This window comes from Hesperophylax consimilis, chromosome 15, assembly GCF_061612785.1.
Source record: "Hesperophylax consimilis isolate HC1 chromosome 15, BYU_Hcon_1.0, whole genome shotgun sequence".
In the NCBI taxonomy this organism is placed as follows: Eukaryota; Metazoa; Arthropoda; class Insecta; order Trichoptera; family Limnephilidae; genus Hesperophylax; species Hesperophylax consimilis.
This window is the reverse complement of record NC_142850.1, coordinates 34,604,103-34,622,063: the sequence shown is the minus strand read 5'-3', so window position 1 is coordinate 34,622,063 and position 17,961 is coordinate 34,604,103. Positions and strand designations below refer to the sequence as shown.

At 33.8% G+C, this 17,961-nt stretch overlaps 1 protein-coding gene and 1 long non-coding RNA gene across 3 annotated transcripts in view; both read left to right on the top strand.

The window, feature by feature from the left end:
* Positions 1-17,961, top strand: part of LOC149417679 (retinol dehydrogenase 13-like) — a 36,673-nt gene that overhangs the window by 1,711 nt on the left and 17,001 nt on the right. The window contains exon 1 of one of the 2 annotated variants that reach the window (XM_089640125.1): positions 9,008-9,428. The exons of the other annotated variant lie outside the window; for it this stretch is intronic. The gene's annotated coding sequence lies outside the window, so the exon portion shown is untranslated. Of the gene's footprint in view, positions 1-9,007; positions 9,429-17,961 lie in introns of those variants that run through there. 2 annotated transcript variants of the gene reach the window in all.
* Positions 14,725-17,040, top strand: LOC149417680 (uncharacterized). The gene is made up of 4 exons (XR_016303277.1): positions 14,725-15,345; positions 16,124-16,264; positions 16,510-16,656; positions 16,841-17,040. It is a non-coding gene; the product is annotated as an uncharacterized LOC149417680 (long non-coding RNA).

The window sequence follows — 17,961 nt, the reverse complement described above, 5'->3', positions numbered from 1 at the left end:
TCAAATTTAGATAACAGAAAGCATGCATAATAATAGGTACCCCATTATAGCTCCATTATTATCTTTGGCTCCATATGACCAGATTTATACAGTGCACACATTCAGTGAATTTATACCGACATCATAACATACTTCCCCTGACCAAGCTCTTAAAAAATATGTAAACGTTATTTCTGGAGATAATCTCTGTTCAGATGCAGAGTGGAAAAAGTAATTATATGAAATTCCCTCGATAGAAAATAAATCGCAGAGTATGCTACGAAAATTATAAAAAGCACACCTGACGGTTCTGTTATTTTACTTGTTATATGGTTATAGAGTTATGAGTATGAACAAAAATTACCAGTGATTCTTAAATTCATTAGAAAACTCTTTCGAAAGAGACCAGATTTTTGCTCTCTTTTAAATAAGTCATGTTTCTTTTTTATATTTTCGCTTACGCTTATTAATTATAATCGTTTTTTTTAATATGTGTGCCCTCTCTCCATCATTCGAATTTACGTAAAATATTATCTCTTTTTTAAACCATCGTAAAGTTGTTCATTTTGAATGCTTATAATAGTGCCTAGCTGTGAAGGTGTGTTAGCCTCAATATATAAACAACGTAGTACCTATCGTTTTTTAAATACATCTTTCACTTTTGTTTTCGGAAATGAATGAATGCAAATCTTGGAAGCGGAAATTATCCCACTTCCCAACATCCGATCGAGCTGTAATTCGGCAGATAGACTCGTTATCGATGACCATGCATTATATCAACAGAAATTGGATGCCATTACAGCAGTTAATATATAAAATAAATGTCGGTCCTAGCAAATCGGGATTTGGCTCAGTTGTTAGCCCAGTTTTACTTTTTTTTTAAAGTTTTAAGACATTTTAAAAGTTTACAGGGGAGGAAGGTGCAATCCTCAGTCAAACCAAAAAAATCTATGAATAAAAATAGATGTATTATAGTAAAAATACTCTGATTTTTTACGGGTTTTTTTTTGTGGCTAGCGCTGTTTTAAAAGCCTCTAATTGCAGCACCTCCCCCCTGACTGAACTATGCAATGATGATGACCTTTCCTGAGAGTAAGAGTAGCGCATTTTCTTATGAGAAAAAACTGTAGCCCTAGAATAACATTAAAAGGAATTAGTTTTGAGATTCTAGTAAGAAAATCAGATTCTCACTAGACTCGTACGAGAGGCCTCCACGATTCTACCTAGGTCACTGTAGACAACCGACCGCCTTTGGCGCTATAATTTGTGCGTAAGCCTGACTCCGCCCACACCGCGTCTAAAAGCTTGAGGAAAGAGTATTTCTCCATAATATATGTATATTTACAGGCATACTGTATTATTTGATGCCGGTGTTCATCGGCCTTGGCAATAGGAATTACACATCGCACCGTACGCTCGAAGGTAGGTACTAGGTATACGTATAGCGTACAGTCACCGGTCCAAATTAAACAATCACCCACCTGTGCATGGGTAGGCGTGTTTTCTCCTAAAGCGGCCGCTACACTACTCGCTTCGGCGCTTCGACGAAGTCCTCGACGAAGTTAGCCGAAGTCCGAAGTGCGTGCCCACACACTCGTGCAACTTCGCGAGTAGCTCAGTCTCTCGGAGTCCGTGCACTAGGCAACATGGACGTTCAAGTGGCAAATAAAGGATGAAAGTAGATTAAATGCTGTTGAAATGAGATCCCTGAGGTGTATAATAATAATAATAATTGGATAATTTGTAAAGCGCCGTTTTTGTGAAAAATCACCTCAAGGGCGTATGTGTGGTAAAACCATGTTTGATCGTGTGAGGAATGTGGAGATCCGCAAAGAGTGCAAGGCTGATGTAAGCGTAATGAGTAAGATTAAGAAAGGGACGCTTAGATGGTTTGGGCATGTAGAGCGAATGAGCGAAGATAGGAGTGTGACGGCCGGCATAGTCCAGTGGTAACGCATTGGACTGCCATTCCGAAGGTCGCGGGTTCGAACCCGGCGTGCGCAAATAAATTTTATTTGATTAATTTGTGTTATTTCACAATTAATTAATTAAAATAATATATAGTATATTTGCGGCACGTTCCAGAGTGGAAGATACTACCAGTATCGCCCTGGTGTAAGACCACCATTCAGAATTGAAACGTTGCTCCAAATGGCTTTAGCCGTGTTTAGTGACTAGATCTGAATAGCCAGGTACTTCCCCACCTTCCTCTTTCCCTTCCCCACTTACCTTCAGCCTCACAACATCCCCCAATTGGGGATGCCATAGTCTCACTGGCTCCAGACTGGAGCAGTTGGGACTCTTGTGAGGTATTCACTATAAAAATAAAAAAATAAAAAATTCTTTTCTTTACAAATTATGTATATATGGGATAAATTAATTAATTAAGATGCAAAATAGACACCATTTAACTACCTTTATGTTTTAATCTCATCATTAAGTACATGTACTTAAGTACCTACCTAATTGAATCTGCGAAGAAAGGAGTGTAAGGAGAATATATGATGCAAATGTGAATGGTAGCAGAAGTCGGGGACGCCCGAGGAAGACATGGCACGATCAAGTGAATCAGATACTCGAGTCGGGCCATGTCAAGAGTCAGAATAATAGAAGAGTATGTATGAGACGATGTATGAATGTGAATGAGGCAAGGAGTGTGTGCCAAGACCGAGTAGTTTGGCGGTCCGTCCTCTCTGCCTACCCCTGCGGGGAAACGGCGTGATGGTTAGTTATCTTTATGGTCCCTTTCAATTGGGTCCCAAATAACCGCCTCGGATTGGAGTGTTTCTAGGAACAAAAAAATTAGGTCCTGTGACCACAGTGTAGAAGCCATATTTTATTACGTATAGTCACTATGACTCTGCGCACGCACAACCACCAAACACGACGTCTCGAAGCGAACTGAAGTGAACCGAGTAGTGTGGGCAGACACTTCGTGTTCGAACTTCGAGTCCTTTGACTCGGGCGCATTTACCGACAACAATCGGAAGTCGGGCCAAGCGAAGCGAAGATGCCCGAAGCGAAGCGAAGTTCGTGCCCACACTATCGTATTAGGTCAACTTCGATCAACTTCGCGAGTAGTGTAGCTGGGCTTTAAGGCTTTTTAAGACGAGACGATACCCTCAAATAAAGCCAGAATCTTAACGACGTAAGTGAAGCAGCCGTGCACAAAATATGCGACGCGCGGCCCCTGTGTATTGGACAGACGTACGGTTGAATTTTCTCAATCAAATCTCTAAAATAAAGTGGTAATCTTAACGACACAAGTGATGAAGTCGTGTAAAAACAATATAAAGGCCCGGCGTAAAGGACGGACCTACGGTCGACTTTGCCTTAGCAGGCCTAGAAAATCGGTCTTTCCGTGGCGTTTTTAAATTAAAATGTCAGCAAACCCCCAAAAGCCAAAAAGGTGTATATTCTTGGTAAACCCGATATTTAGGTAATAGACATTTTTTTATTTTTTTTTATTGAATAAATAGTTAATACATAATATCAACAAACAAGTCCTGCTAAGCCGATTGAATTGGCTTGTCAACAGGTGCTTAAATTTAGTTTCAAATACATTTTTTTAAGTTATAATTTACATCTTATATCTACAGAATTAACAATTTTTCATACATAATTAAAATAAATATTTTTTTTCCGATAGCCAATTTTTCACCATATATTTAACCTTATTCATAGATTTACATTGCTTTATAGTGTCAGGTAATAAATTAAATATCTTCGGTATGTTGTATTCAAACGTTCTCTGTCCGTATTTATTATTAAATTTCGGAACTATTAACCCGTCATTGCGCGTGAATCTAGTACTGTATTTATGTTCTAATTTTTCTTTATGCTGCGGGGTAAATATATACTGAATTATGATTTTTTGCCATAGTATAGCCTTAACAGGTAAAATTTTGGCACTCTGAAACAGCAACGGTGTATTATGTCTCTGTTTAAAAATATTAGGGACGACTAGTAATTTTACAATTGCGTTTTGTACAACTTGGACTTGTTTCAGATTGGTTATACTAGTATTTCCCCATATGGTTAATCCATATCTTATAATAGATTCTGCCATTGACATATAAATTATTTTAAGTGTTTCAATTGATAGGAAAAAATTTAATGTGTACATTCTGCCAGCAATTGATCTGAGTCTTTTACAGGTTTTTTTAATATGTTTGTCCCATTTGAAAAAGCAATCTACTGTAACACCAAGATAGACATATTCTGTAACTAATTCTAAGCTTTCACATTTACAATTAGTCGGGATATTTTTATGGATGCAATTAAAACCATGAGAAATAATATTAGGATTAAATTGAAATCTGGCATTAGGTGATCTTATATGCATAACTTTGGTTTTTTTAGCATTTATTAATAGTCCTGCATCATGTGACCATTTACAAAGTTGATTAAAGTCAATTTGCATGAGTTCAATTGCAATTTTTAGATCTTTATGTGATATGACCAATGCCGTATCATCTGCAAATACAAAATGTTTAACAAAAGAGAAAAGTTTTTTCATTATAGTTACATAAATTATATATAGTGTAGGTCCCAATATGGAACCTTGTGGAACTCCTGCAGATACATTCTTTGTTTTACTAAAAGTATTATTTATTTTGGTACATATTTTTCTATTTCTAAGATAATCTTTAAATAAATTTAACACATTTCCTCTTATTCCAATTTTTTCTAAGGTTTCTAGCAGTTTTTTAGAGTTAATTGTGTCAAAAGCTTTAGAGTTATCGATAAATAACACAATAACATGTAATTTATTATTTAATTGATTATTTATGTAATTGGAAAAATCTTGCAGTAATTTTTCAGTATTTTTTTTTCTTTGAAAGCCATATTGATTTGGATCTATGATAGCGAATTTTTCAATGTAATTATTTAATTTATTTGATAAAAAATTTTCGAGAATTTTTTCTAACGCAGGTAGTATACTAATAGGCCTATAATTTCCCAGTTCAATGTGTTTTCCACCTTTAAATATTGGTCTAGTAATGCTACATTTAAATTCTTGTGGAATTTTTGCTTGCTTTATTATCGTATTGATTAAATGAGTAATTATTGGCCCAAGAGTTTTTATATTTCTTTTTAAATCAAACATACTTATATTGTCAATACCTGTGCTTTTAGAGTTTTTCATTTTTTTAACAATGTTTTCAATATCAGTTATAGTAGCTCTTGGTATAAATAAACTGTGAGGCAGTTCTTCCAGTACAATATTAGTAGCTTTGTGATTGCATTTATGTAACATGTTGCTGATGCTATCCGAGAAGTAATTCACAAAATCATTTGACACAGAATCCTCAGTTCTATCTTTTAACATATATCGTGTTATTGTTTCATCACAATCGTTTTTGGGTTTACGTCCTAAAATATTATTTATCACATCCCAGGTTTTTTTATATCATTAAAACAGTTTTTAAATTTATTATTATAGTAGTTAGTTTTATCTTTATTTATAAGTTTATTGACAAGGTTTCGTGATTTTTTGTATTCTGTTTCATATGTTTTGTTTGTTGGTGTACTTTTCCATTTTTTATATTGTTTATCCCTTTTATTTATTTGACATAATAATTCACTGCTTACCCATTCATTTATTGCATAAGGTCGTGTTTTCGGTTTTTGCACTATCGTTTTAGAACTACTTTTGTAAAATTTATTAAATAAAGATTTTATTTTTTCATATAATGAAATACAATCCTTATCCTCTATAAGTTTACTCCAGTTATAATCTCTGATATGTCTATCAATATCCTTTTGTGAGATGATTTGAATATACTTATTTGCAAAGTCTACCTGACGTTTATGACATTTTATATTAATAGCAGTGATAAAATGATCGGCAATATTATTTTCACAGACGCAAGCTGTTATTTTCTTGCCTCTAAATTTGGCAAATATATGGTCAATATGGTCAATTTGTCCATTTGATACAGCTTCTCTGGTTACTACATTGATGCATTTAGTTAAATAATGGTTAGTAAGTAAGTTTTCATACGAAGTTACAATATTATCTTGTTCATCAAGCAAATTAAGATTTATATCTCCAAGTAAGATAATATTTTCCTTACTATTAATTGTCTCAAGATATGATGATAATTCCGTCAGAAATGAAGATTTACTGAAATTAGGAGGTCTATAGATAGCTATTATATTGACTTTAGTTTTGTCCTGGAGTATGAGCTTTCCTGATATATTTTCAAAATGTATTGATTTTAATGTTTTTAGTCTAAATTCAAATTTGTTTCTTATATACAATATAATACCTCCTCCTGACTTATCAGTCCTGCAGTAGTTATATGCATTATATCCAGGAATATTGTAAATACACATACTTTCAGTTTGAACAGATGTTTCACATAGCATCAGAATGTCAATATGCTTCAAACAATTAATTAAATATATATGCAATACATCCCAATATTTTTGTATAGATCTAATATTTAATTGAATACAAACAAGATTATCAGACGAATTTATGTTTTGTTTTTTTATCCAATCTTCTAAATTATTTACTGTACTACTTTCTATTTCATTATCATTATCTATATAAGAAAAATTATTCTGCGCCATTTAATTCGTGATGGTAATTAATTATTTTCTTGTTTTGTTTAACAGACATATTTTGAGTATAAATTGTAGAATTTAATGTTAAATATTTAACAAAATAAAAGTGATTGTATTTGAAGCTAATTGGTACAAGTAATTTTTGATAAAGGCTTAATAAATATAAAATAAACTGTATGTTCACATCTAGTGTTATCTCAGAATATTTTTCATATTTTAAAAAAATTTTAAAAGCTGTTTTTATAATTATGAATGTGAAATGTAGTACACAGTGAAAAAATGCATGTTTAAGTAAACAAAAAAATGTTGTTGAAGGTGACGTTATGATATTACTATTAAAAAAATAATGTAATATAATAATGTTATTTTTGTTAGTTAATTTGTGATTTTTTATAATTTTTATAACGATATTTATGTAATAAAATGTAATAACACTAAATCTACTTTGAGACAGGTTTAATCTTATTTCTAGTCAATATTCTATTTTTTCTTTTGCTAAAAAGCTCATTTTTTTATACACAATACATTTCGTTTTATCGTTTGCAGAATGCCTGATGTCAATATTCCAGTTCATTTTTTTATTTTTTTTATCACAATTTTTACATTTAGGTTCTTTATCTTTGTTAGCACAATCTTTGTAGGAATGATCACCAGCACAGTGTGTACACAGTGGTTTGTCCTTTTCTTTATGAAGACACCTGACAGAAGTATGTCCAAAGCCCAGGCAGTGATAGCATTGCACTAGAGGATGGGCATCCTCTACTTGTATTCTCTGGTATCCCACATAGATTTTACCGGTATATACTAGCCTTCTTCTTATTTCAGTACTAACTTCTATTATGTAATTAGATGTGTTATTATATTTGTTTTTCAAGATCTTTTTTAACGTCATCTCAATTTCTGGTTTATCTATCATCACATCCTTGATATCTTCATTCTGTTCGATTATATCTTGTATTATATCATCCTTATTATAGTCATTAGCAATGCCCTTAAGTATTATAGTTGGTCTTTTCTTTTTAATTTCTGTAGCACTGATGTCTTTGAACTCGTCTCCGATAGCTTTACTCATTTTTTCCGCATCGTACTTTGTCGAACATTTTATAAGTATTCTATTTTTAGATATCGCATTAACACCAATCACTTTGGCACCAATCTTACTTAAGTTAATTTTCTTCCTGATTTTATTTTGTATATTTTCTGAAGATTCGTCAGCATTGTTCGATGAAACTATTAATTTGTAATCACTTTCCAATATTTTATTTTGGTTTTCAGCTACTTTCCCGTATCCAAATGTTGGTTCGATTATTTTTTCCTTTGCTTCAGATAACTGAAGAGTTAGATGTCCCATCCAGTTAAATATAGCACTTGTTTTCGTTGTAATTAAGTTAATTTGTTCTTTATTAAATTTATTCACTTTATCTTGAACACAATTCAATAAATCATCAATTGCCTCCTTCGCAGAATCCATGAATTGATGTGGATTCATATTTTTTTGAAGTAAAAAACACCGTTTTTTAATAAAAACCTTAATAGGTTCTAGATATTTAGGATAAACTTTAAATTTCGTTATGTTTCACTGTTTGTTAATTGTTTAATTCACTAAATTGTTGTGTCTTATTGTCCTTTTTTCACACACAATGAAATAGAGCACAGATTCACTTTTTTAAAGTTTGAAAACGCACAAACAACGCACGATCGTGAAATCAATGTATTCTGCACTTTTTTACTGCTTAAATATAGCTTTATTTGCGTTTATTTCTTTAAATTAGTATGAGCAAGGATGAAACGTCAAGTCTGTAGGTAGGTAAAATTATTATTATGAATAAAATCGCTTGTCAAATGGAGTCTATAAACGTTCGATTTGAAGCACAAAACTGGTTATTTATTTTGTAAATAATTTTATAAGAAAGAAAAAAGTTAATCAAGTGAAACTGTCACAGATAATTTTAGCTATAATACTGATTTTGAAGTTGTTTCCTTTATGCGTTCCTACATTTCTATTGAAAAAAAAATTTAAGCAGCTTACATTTATATTTTTAATTGACTAATTTATTATTTTATTTGTATTCTACTCAAGTGAAACGATAGGAAAACATTCAATTTATCTAAAGAATTTTTTGGTATTCATAATGTACACCAATTCCTCATAAAGATTAATCAAAATAATAATAAAGTCTTATGTCGCCTTATAAAATATTGCTTGATAATTGCCTTATAAGGACTATGTCCTGTGCTAATAAGTCTTAGAAATCCTGTACGCTGCTGCTCGGCCAGTGCCGGCCGGTAGCCACGATCGACTAAATCTGGAAAAGGTCGGAACCATTCGGATCGGATATTCGCGCGCTCATTCGCTTTTTGCTAGCTAGAAGCGAACAAATAACAACAAAAGCAAGTACCAACTTGACCGACACTACAATGTTTGTATATTATTCAGCTAATGCAGTATGTAGATACTACGCCACCCATACGACAACTGAGTACATAAACATTGTCTTACGTATGGATAAACGTGTTGAAAATAATAATAACATACGGCCGCCATATTGATATTTCCCCCGTGACTGTACATGAGAAGCAATGTGAATTAGGTACTTAATAATACAATGGTGATCTGAAGCAGAATAATTAATTATACGCTGTCGTTCGGTGCGGCTGCACTCCGATCTCTTCAAGACTACAGCCGAACAAACTACAACCAACTCTCTTTTCTCTCATCTACTCTCAACTGGTCTAGCAACTTCTGCCCCAAAATCTCATTATTATTTCGGCTCTCATCGGAGAAAAAGTGGCCAATGTTCTGAATAACACAACAGTTCTTTCCTTTCTAATCTGTGCAAGTTCTTACTTCTTCTGCAGCGAACATAACAAAAGTGAGTGCTTCAATTTCATCCTGTTCATAGTTTATTTATTGTGTTTGTGTTATATTTTCGGTGATAATAATTATTCTAATTATGTCTCATTTTGTTGTTTTAATATCCCGTAACGTATAAATGTAGGTTACGATATCAATATTATTAATATGATTTGCAATATAAAATAGTGAATATACAACAGCGATAGTGGTCTTTATGGATAACATTTGTCATTGGCAAATTGAATATTAGGTCCTACCTAATATTTGTGGTAAATTTAAATGTGCGTCTGTTTATTTATCTCTTCTTTATTTACAATCGATATTTTGGTAAGTAAATACCTACCTACATAGGTTGTTGCCAAAAAGTATGGATAGAAAAATATATTTATCAAGAAATCTATTGATATACAAAATATAACCCTTGAGAATGCTCCTGAGATGATATTTTACCAAAATAGGAATAATTCAAGTGGAATCACGACCTCCCTGGTCGAGGGTAGACTAGTAATTTGAAGGTGGGGGGTTCATATCCTGGCTTGCGCAAGTAAATTTGATGTGATTGAGTTGTGTTATTTAATAATTTATTAATTAAAAGTAATGTGTAGTAATAATAATTGTAAATAATGTATATTTACTGCACGTGGTCAAGAGGTAAGGCTCTCGACTAGCAAGCCTACGGTCCCGGGTCAAATTCCGGTGTGCGCAAGTAAATTTTATTGGTTCATTTCACTATTTTGTAATTTAAAATAATATACAACATACTTGTGGCACATTCCAGAGTGGAAGATACTCTCTGCAACGCCCTAGTGTAAGACCACTATTAAAAATAGAAAAGTTGCTTGAAATGACTTTAGCCGTGTTCGGTGACTTGATCTGAATATCCAGGTACTTCCCCAACTTCCTCTTCCATGTCTCCTTCCCCTCCCCCAATTTTATGTTTGTCTTTTACTATTTTTGATAAATATTATTCAATAAATATTTGTTTTATTTATAAACATGTTCTGCTGCGTAATTATTACTACGCGTGACAGGTGTTTCGCCTTCTGAAGCGATTATCAAACAGATGTCTCGCGTAATAATAATCGCACAGCAGAGCTTATTTGTAAATAAACTGTTTTTTATAAATTAAAAATAATATTATTGAATATATGTATAATAGAAAAACTTTAAATAAATGCCATAGTCTCACTGGTTCCAGGTGATTGGGCGCAGTTGGGATGTGGTATTCATATTTTGTTTTTAGTCTTCCTAATTTCTAATAAAACTTCACAACCAATGCTTTTCTCGAACTTTAATAAATAATATAAGAAATATATGATATTTGCAGTGACAAACATGTGAAATACATAGGTAGATTGCTTGAATAAATATCATGGCGGAAATAAATATTTACATGGGCAACAACACCATAACTTTCTAGTCTATTCAAGTTCCTACTTACGACTGGGTACCTACCTAATATTGTAACCGTTCGTGCATTCCATTTTGGTGACCCACAAAAAGAGTGCTAATGATTTTGGTGAAATTAACGGCAGCCGACAGTGGCGGCTTTCCTTTGTAGCCGATCATAATATCTTATGTGTAAAAGAAACATTAAACAATATTTGGAAATAAAGCTAAATTTGTTAAAGTTTCCCCTCCGCGGCCGATTTTTATATGTATTAGAAGCTTTATTCACCAATGCAACAATGGCATAAATAAAGCACTCACTGATCGATATCTTCGCGCATTTTTGAATGAAACAAATTGGTTATAAAAACATAGAAATGCCTATATATAGACAGTAAAATTCTTATTCGGAGCCTACTTATTATACTATACACCAATGAAAAACTCTGAAAGTTTATTCCATAGACTTTCAGAGTTTTTTATTGGTCAATTTTCAATCGGCGATATACCCCCTGAACAAGGGCTATTAAATCTTTTGTATAGGTAGGTAAACGAATGAATGTGTAACCATTTTATTGAGTAGGTAGGTCTTCAATTATTAGATACGTTTTTCACTCCTTCCTCTCCTCTAGAAGACCCTCCAAACATCATCTTTAAAGTTGACATGGGCCCTGCATGGAGAAAAATTAGCATTGCTGATTTATTAAGAATCTCTTCAAATTATTAGTAATCCTGTTAAAAACGGGACTGCAAGCCGCTTCCTGATAAAGTGTTAGTAAATACGTAATAATATCGGAACACGTGTTCATACACCTGCATTTGTCTTAATAATATATCATGACAAAATGCAAAAGTTAGGATTTTAATGAACGCGTTCGGACATCGTAACAAAACATTGGGATTTTACGTAAAGTTATCAAGATCCTATCAATTTATTCGTTAATAATTTGAAGTGATTCTTAATAAATTAGTAATATTTTTAAGTTAGATAATGTAAAAAAACTTTAATATATAAATGTTGAAAACTGTCCATTTATTTTATTTTATTTATTAATTTAAACGCCCTGATGGGCTTTTACATGATTCACTCCATAATACAGAGCCAATAGAAGGTTTTTTATTTTTAAAACAACAACTAAACAAATAACCAAAAAGATTAAAAAATTAACATGATACATGGTACATATAATTTTCCATTTAGATGTATATAATATATACGAAAGATAAAAATAATAAAAAAGCTTGATAATACGTAATGTAAAAGTTAATACAAGTAATTTACAATAAGTAAATGAAAAAAAATGGTTAATATAAAAATAATACGCCCGCTTGGGTATTTTATTGAACATTATCTTTATATAAATAAAAATGCATTTAAAGAAAAAATGTGTACATGTAAGAAAAAAAATTGTGGATCAGTTACAAATATAAAAAACCGGTCTTTATAGATATCTATAATTCATATTCAAAAATATATCGATATTGGCCGGCATAGTCCAGTGGTAACGCATTGGACTGCCATTCCGAAGGTCGCGGGTTCGAACCCGGCGTGCGCAAATAAATTTTATTTGATTAATTTGTGTTATTTCACAATTAATTAATTAAAATAATATATAGTATATTTGCGGCACGTTCCAGAGTGGAAGATACTACCAGTATCGCCCTGGTGTAAGACCACCATTCAGAATTGAAACGTTGCTCCAAATGGCTTTAGCCGTGTTTAGTGACTAGATCTGAATAGCCAGGTACTTCCCCACCTTCCTCTTTCCCTTCCCCACTTGCCTTCAGCCTCACAACATCCCCCAATTGGGGATGCCATAGTCTCACTGGCTGCAGACGGGAGCAGTTGGGACTCTTGTGAGGTATTCACTATAAAAAAAAAAAAAAAAAATCTGAATTAAATATATTATTTTTAGCTATAAAATTGTATCTTTTATATCTAGTACAAAACTATTCTAAACCTACTATAATAATATCCTACTACCTATGTACTAATATATGGACATCATAACACACGAAAAGCTACAAGACTTTTAGCTTCCTTGACATTTACGGGGAGTTCATTGAACATTTTAAAAACTGTATAATAAATTCAATTTTGTTTTGTGATGCCGATAAATTTGTCTTAGGAAACCTAAAGTCATTGCAGCTTCTCGTAGGATAGCCATGGACTGCCCTATTAATACTAATACTTTTAAAAATATAACCTGGTAACATTTTTTTTTAAATTTATATACCAGGGTATTATAGACTAAACGTTGCCACACACTTAGAATATTGATTTGGCTTTGCATTGTTTTTATTTGCATATACCTATCGACTTTTCATCCTTTGACTTCTTCATATGCGAGTAAACTAGCAATGTTCAAGTAATAAATTGTTATGAAGTTTGAATTTAACCAAAAAACTTCAAGTTTTCGACAATATACTAGATCAAGGCTGCCCAACCTTTTTAACAGTTGGGCCAAATTGACGATTTTGAATCACTGGCGGGCCACTGAGTACCTAACGGTTCCTATTTCCTACGGGGGGGGGGGGGGGTTGTTAGAGAATTTCTATAAAACATAATTCCCCACAACAAAAATTCAAAATGAGTGCTCCCCACAAAATATTTGAAATCCATGGGGGGAGGGGGGGGGGTTGTTACGGAACTTCGCTTGAGGAAAAAAATTCCGCGCACCCAAAAACATCATATGTGATTCCCCACAACAATTTTTCGAATTCCATGGGGGGGGGGGGGGGGGTGGCTACAAGATTCCATTTCGGACCCGAAAAATATTATGTCTAAAACCGGTGTATTTTTGTTTAAAAAGTAAGTTCAACAGGTTGGATTTTTTCGTCGCTAATTCTCGTTCTGGGTAGCCTAAATAGCGATAAATTTGTTGGCAACACTGGTGACCGCGCGCAAGCTGCAATGTTTGTTTTACCGCGGGCCCGCTACACTTTTTCATATTGGCGGGTTTTTTGAAAATGGTTCACGCGGGCCACTTATAATTCGTTCGCGGGCCACATTGTGGCCCGCGGGCCTGGGGTTGGGCAGCCTTGTACTAGATAGTCTTTACTCCATACAGGGTGATTGCGGTTGCCTTTCGTTTGCTGTTTTACAATTAATGCAAAGCATCATATCCTTCCTCACAGTCTTTGAGGTCACGAGATTTTGTGCATTTTGAGCAAGACTTTCGATTTTTACCCGTTGCAAATAAAGCATCTCTTAGTATTTATATCGTCATATACACGACATCTGTCCCAGGGTGTATCGGCACGTACCCGACAAACTTTAACCAGCTATTCCTTAGCATATTTGGAGTTAAAAATCTTATGTGCCCTTTGCTGTCGGTAACGTTTTTTTAAATAAAATATATATTATTCATATTTTCACCACATGTCACCACTGTTTTATCCTTTGTCAAAGTTTGAAAACCCATCTGGCAATATTTTATTCGAATTCCGTTGAATAATGTACGTGTGTACCTATATTCACAATCACAACGAAATGGCACGGCACCATTCGTCTCATTTTTAACTATTATTATTTAGTGTGTGCGAAAGAGCGAAGACGCTTTTCGACATACTTGCTTATAACAGCTGTTGAACACGAAAAGCAATGCCAATGACAGTGATGTAGTGTGGAAATTTTTAATTTTTTTGTTTTTAATTGAAAAAAAAATGCTACCTGACAGCAAAGTGCCCATAACATTTTTTACTCCAAATGTGCTAAGGAATAGCTGGTTAAAGTTTGTCGGGTACGTGCCGATACACCCTGTATGTACATTTCGGCATTTGTATTTCGGTTTTAGGTATGTATTGCCGTCTACTAGGTAACTTTAATCTAGTACTCCCTCCCTAATCCCTCTCCCTACACTGAAAAAAATGAGTTAGCTAAAGTGTTAAGCTAATTGAAGTTGTGTATCCATCGCCTAAAGTTCAGCTACTTTACCTAAAATACTTTATGTGCAGATACCGTCGTTGTTTAGTAAAATGTGCTTGAGCTAATACAACTAAACTTTAATAATAGCACACTAAAAGCATACTTACCTAAACAAAATAATCGGTTTGGTTAATCAAGCTAAAGTAATTTACTAAACCTATTTCACTTTAGTAACTTAAGTTTATGTGTTACTTCCCAAAGTATTTAGCTAAATTTAACTAAACATCTAGTTTGGTTAAATGTTTTGTTCATATAGCAAAACTGAGGTTGGAATATCTAAATTTGGTATTTTTACATAACAATTAGTTGCTTTGCACAAACTTAGGCAAAGTGCAACAAAACTTTAGTTAAAATGTCCCGAACTTTGGTAGATCTTTTTATCGTCGCTAACGGTCGACGCGCAGGTGTTCATTTACGACGCAGTTCTCAGATTGCCACGATTCGCACCATACGCATACGTGAATTGACGTTCGTTGCGCGCGTTGCGAATTTATTTTTGAATTGAATTGAATTTATGTTAACCGCTGTTCCTAGTTCCTAGTGATAATGGCAGACAAAACCGTGGAGGATTATTTAATTTCTTGGAATCTGGAGGCTTACATAGAAACATTTAAAGGTGAGTTTTCTTTTTTCATTTTTTTATTGATTTAGAATTTAGATCATGGAACTATGATATTATATATTATGATAATATCCATTCTATTTGATTTAGAAACTGGCACCTTCATTATTCCATGACTCAAGTACCTACGCAATAGATTTAGAAGATTTGTATTTATTATGTACCTAGTTTGAAGAGTGCGTGTTGACGCTACAACCAAGATTGTGTCAGGAGTCATGACACAAGTTACAGAGAGTGGTATATAAAAAAATAATAATTGGATCACTTGTATAGCGCCGTTTTTGTGCAAAATCACCTCAACGGCGCCTTTATTTCTTTGTTTGTTTCCGCCAGTATTATTTTGTATTGAACGAATGTTGTTTGAAACTGTAGTATGTATTTTCTAAGTTACAATTTTACCCTAGCCAGAAACTAAATCATAGCAGGTTATATTTAATTTTAATAAATGTGTATTGCAAATTATTAATTCGGACATAACATTTTGAAAATTGAATTCTGTTGTTTTTTTTTTTGGGAGGGATATTTTTTTTTAAATACAGGGTGACCACCCATTGTTAATGTTTACATTTGAAATTTTCATATAAATGAAATAATTTCATTATTAAAACTATTTTATCTCCGCTTGATTCATGATACAGGGTGTTCGGTATCTGCTGTTGTATAAATATACATTTTTTTTAATGAATAATTTTCATACCTTTGAAAAATAAATTTTTATTTTCTTGTTTTGAAATTTTTTGTATTATCTCGTCGTTTTTTTTCTTTATTTCAGACTCAAGCCATAGACTCGAAAACACTCCTGATAATATCTCAAGATGATATTAAAGAATTGATTCCGACTGTAGGGCACCGGGCACTGCCTACAGCACACATTAATGCGCTCAAGGATGTTATTAATCCACCTGTCATAAGTGTAAGTTTTTAAAAGCAGTAATGATGACATATTGTATACCTAGGCCTTTTTTGGCTAACCATTTGGAAATAGTTGTACCGGACGCGATTTTGATACAAAAATAATAGTATTTAAAATAATAATTCCTGTAATTAATGAATAAATCGACTGCCGGGGGGGTCAAGCAATTCCAAAGGGATAAAAACAAAGCTTGACCCCTTCACCCTTTCTTTCCCCTTTGTGTACATACCCGCTTTTTGTTTCAGATTGAAGATATACCTTCAACTAGCAAACAAACAACGCCCATATATTATCAACACGATGACTTCCTTGTAAATGACATTTCCTTGTTGGAAAATAAAAACAAATCACAAAGAATAACGCAAGAAGCTTTTGAAGAGCAAATTTCGAATGTAAGTTAAATAATTTTAGTAAGTTTCAGATACCTAAGTAACTTAGGTTAATTGTTTTATACATTCCGATATATGTATTTTAGTAGTGGCAGCGTAGAATAGCCATCCTGTGACTGATATTATGATGATTATAGAAGTGGTTATTAGTTATGTAATCAATATGCAATTTAATTTTGTTTTCCAGGACTTACGCAATCATCTCCTATCAATCAATGAAGGGCAAGCACTTTTAATGCAGTTTGAGTCAAAGGGTCTGTTGGACAATTCTGCCAGACTGTGCAGTACTATTATAAGTAAGGAATTGCAGGGTAATCCAGATAGATCCATTACAAGCAAGAGATTTTATGAATTTGCTTTTCAAATCACCAAAGTCTTTAATAAAGAAAGCGCATTCGAGGATCCCACCACTTACCCGCCCCGGTATAGGTAACTTATGGTTACCCCTTCAGGGCTCTTGCAAGGACGCTAATTTTTTTGTTAAGAACGACTCTACATTTAATAAGAACGAAGCTAAACCTCGAATGTCCCCGCATACGTTTTTAGGGAAGCAGTCTGCGAGTGCTTACTGTGTACAATGTTAGTTTGTTAGTAGAGTACTTGCCTCTGTTTCTATGTTAGTAGAAGGGGAAAAAAATAAATACAAAAATAAAAACAACTGGTGTAGACTGTTTGTCTACATAGTATGTGCATAGTAATTTAGAGAAAACAAAAGTATAAACGAAAAACATCTGGTGCTGGTCCGGAGAGGAATAATCCACATTCTTTTCGGCGGTCCCGAGGCGAGTCAGTTGGTGATTGGGTTGATCGGTTACGAAGTCAGGGGACCGCTCCCCTTAGCCGATTTCTCGGTGGTGCCCTGAAGAAAGTGTAATTGGGAGATGGGGGAGTGGATACCCGAAGACCCTAGGGAGAGATGCGTCGAGTCGTCGGAGGCGGGGAGGAAGATCCCCTAAGGTCGACCGACCATCCCTCAAACCTGCTACTGTCCTCGGGGGAGGCGCGTCAGGTTTGTGGATATCCTGTTTCCGGGGTCTGTCCGTTGGCCGTATGAGGGGACGAGGTTTATCCACTCCCTTGTGGGGAAAATGGACATTGACAGAACATTGATGTTCAGTTTCATCCCGGACTCGTGTTGCCCCTAAAGATGTCTTCCATATGGGTGTATAACCTGAATAACAAAATATAAGAAAAGAAAGCAGAAGAGAAATGTGAGGAAACTATAAAGAAAATTATGAAGCAAAAATAAAACAAAAGTATGAAAGAGAAATTGAGAATTGGTAGAAGCTACAATTTCCATAGCAAAAA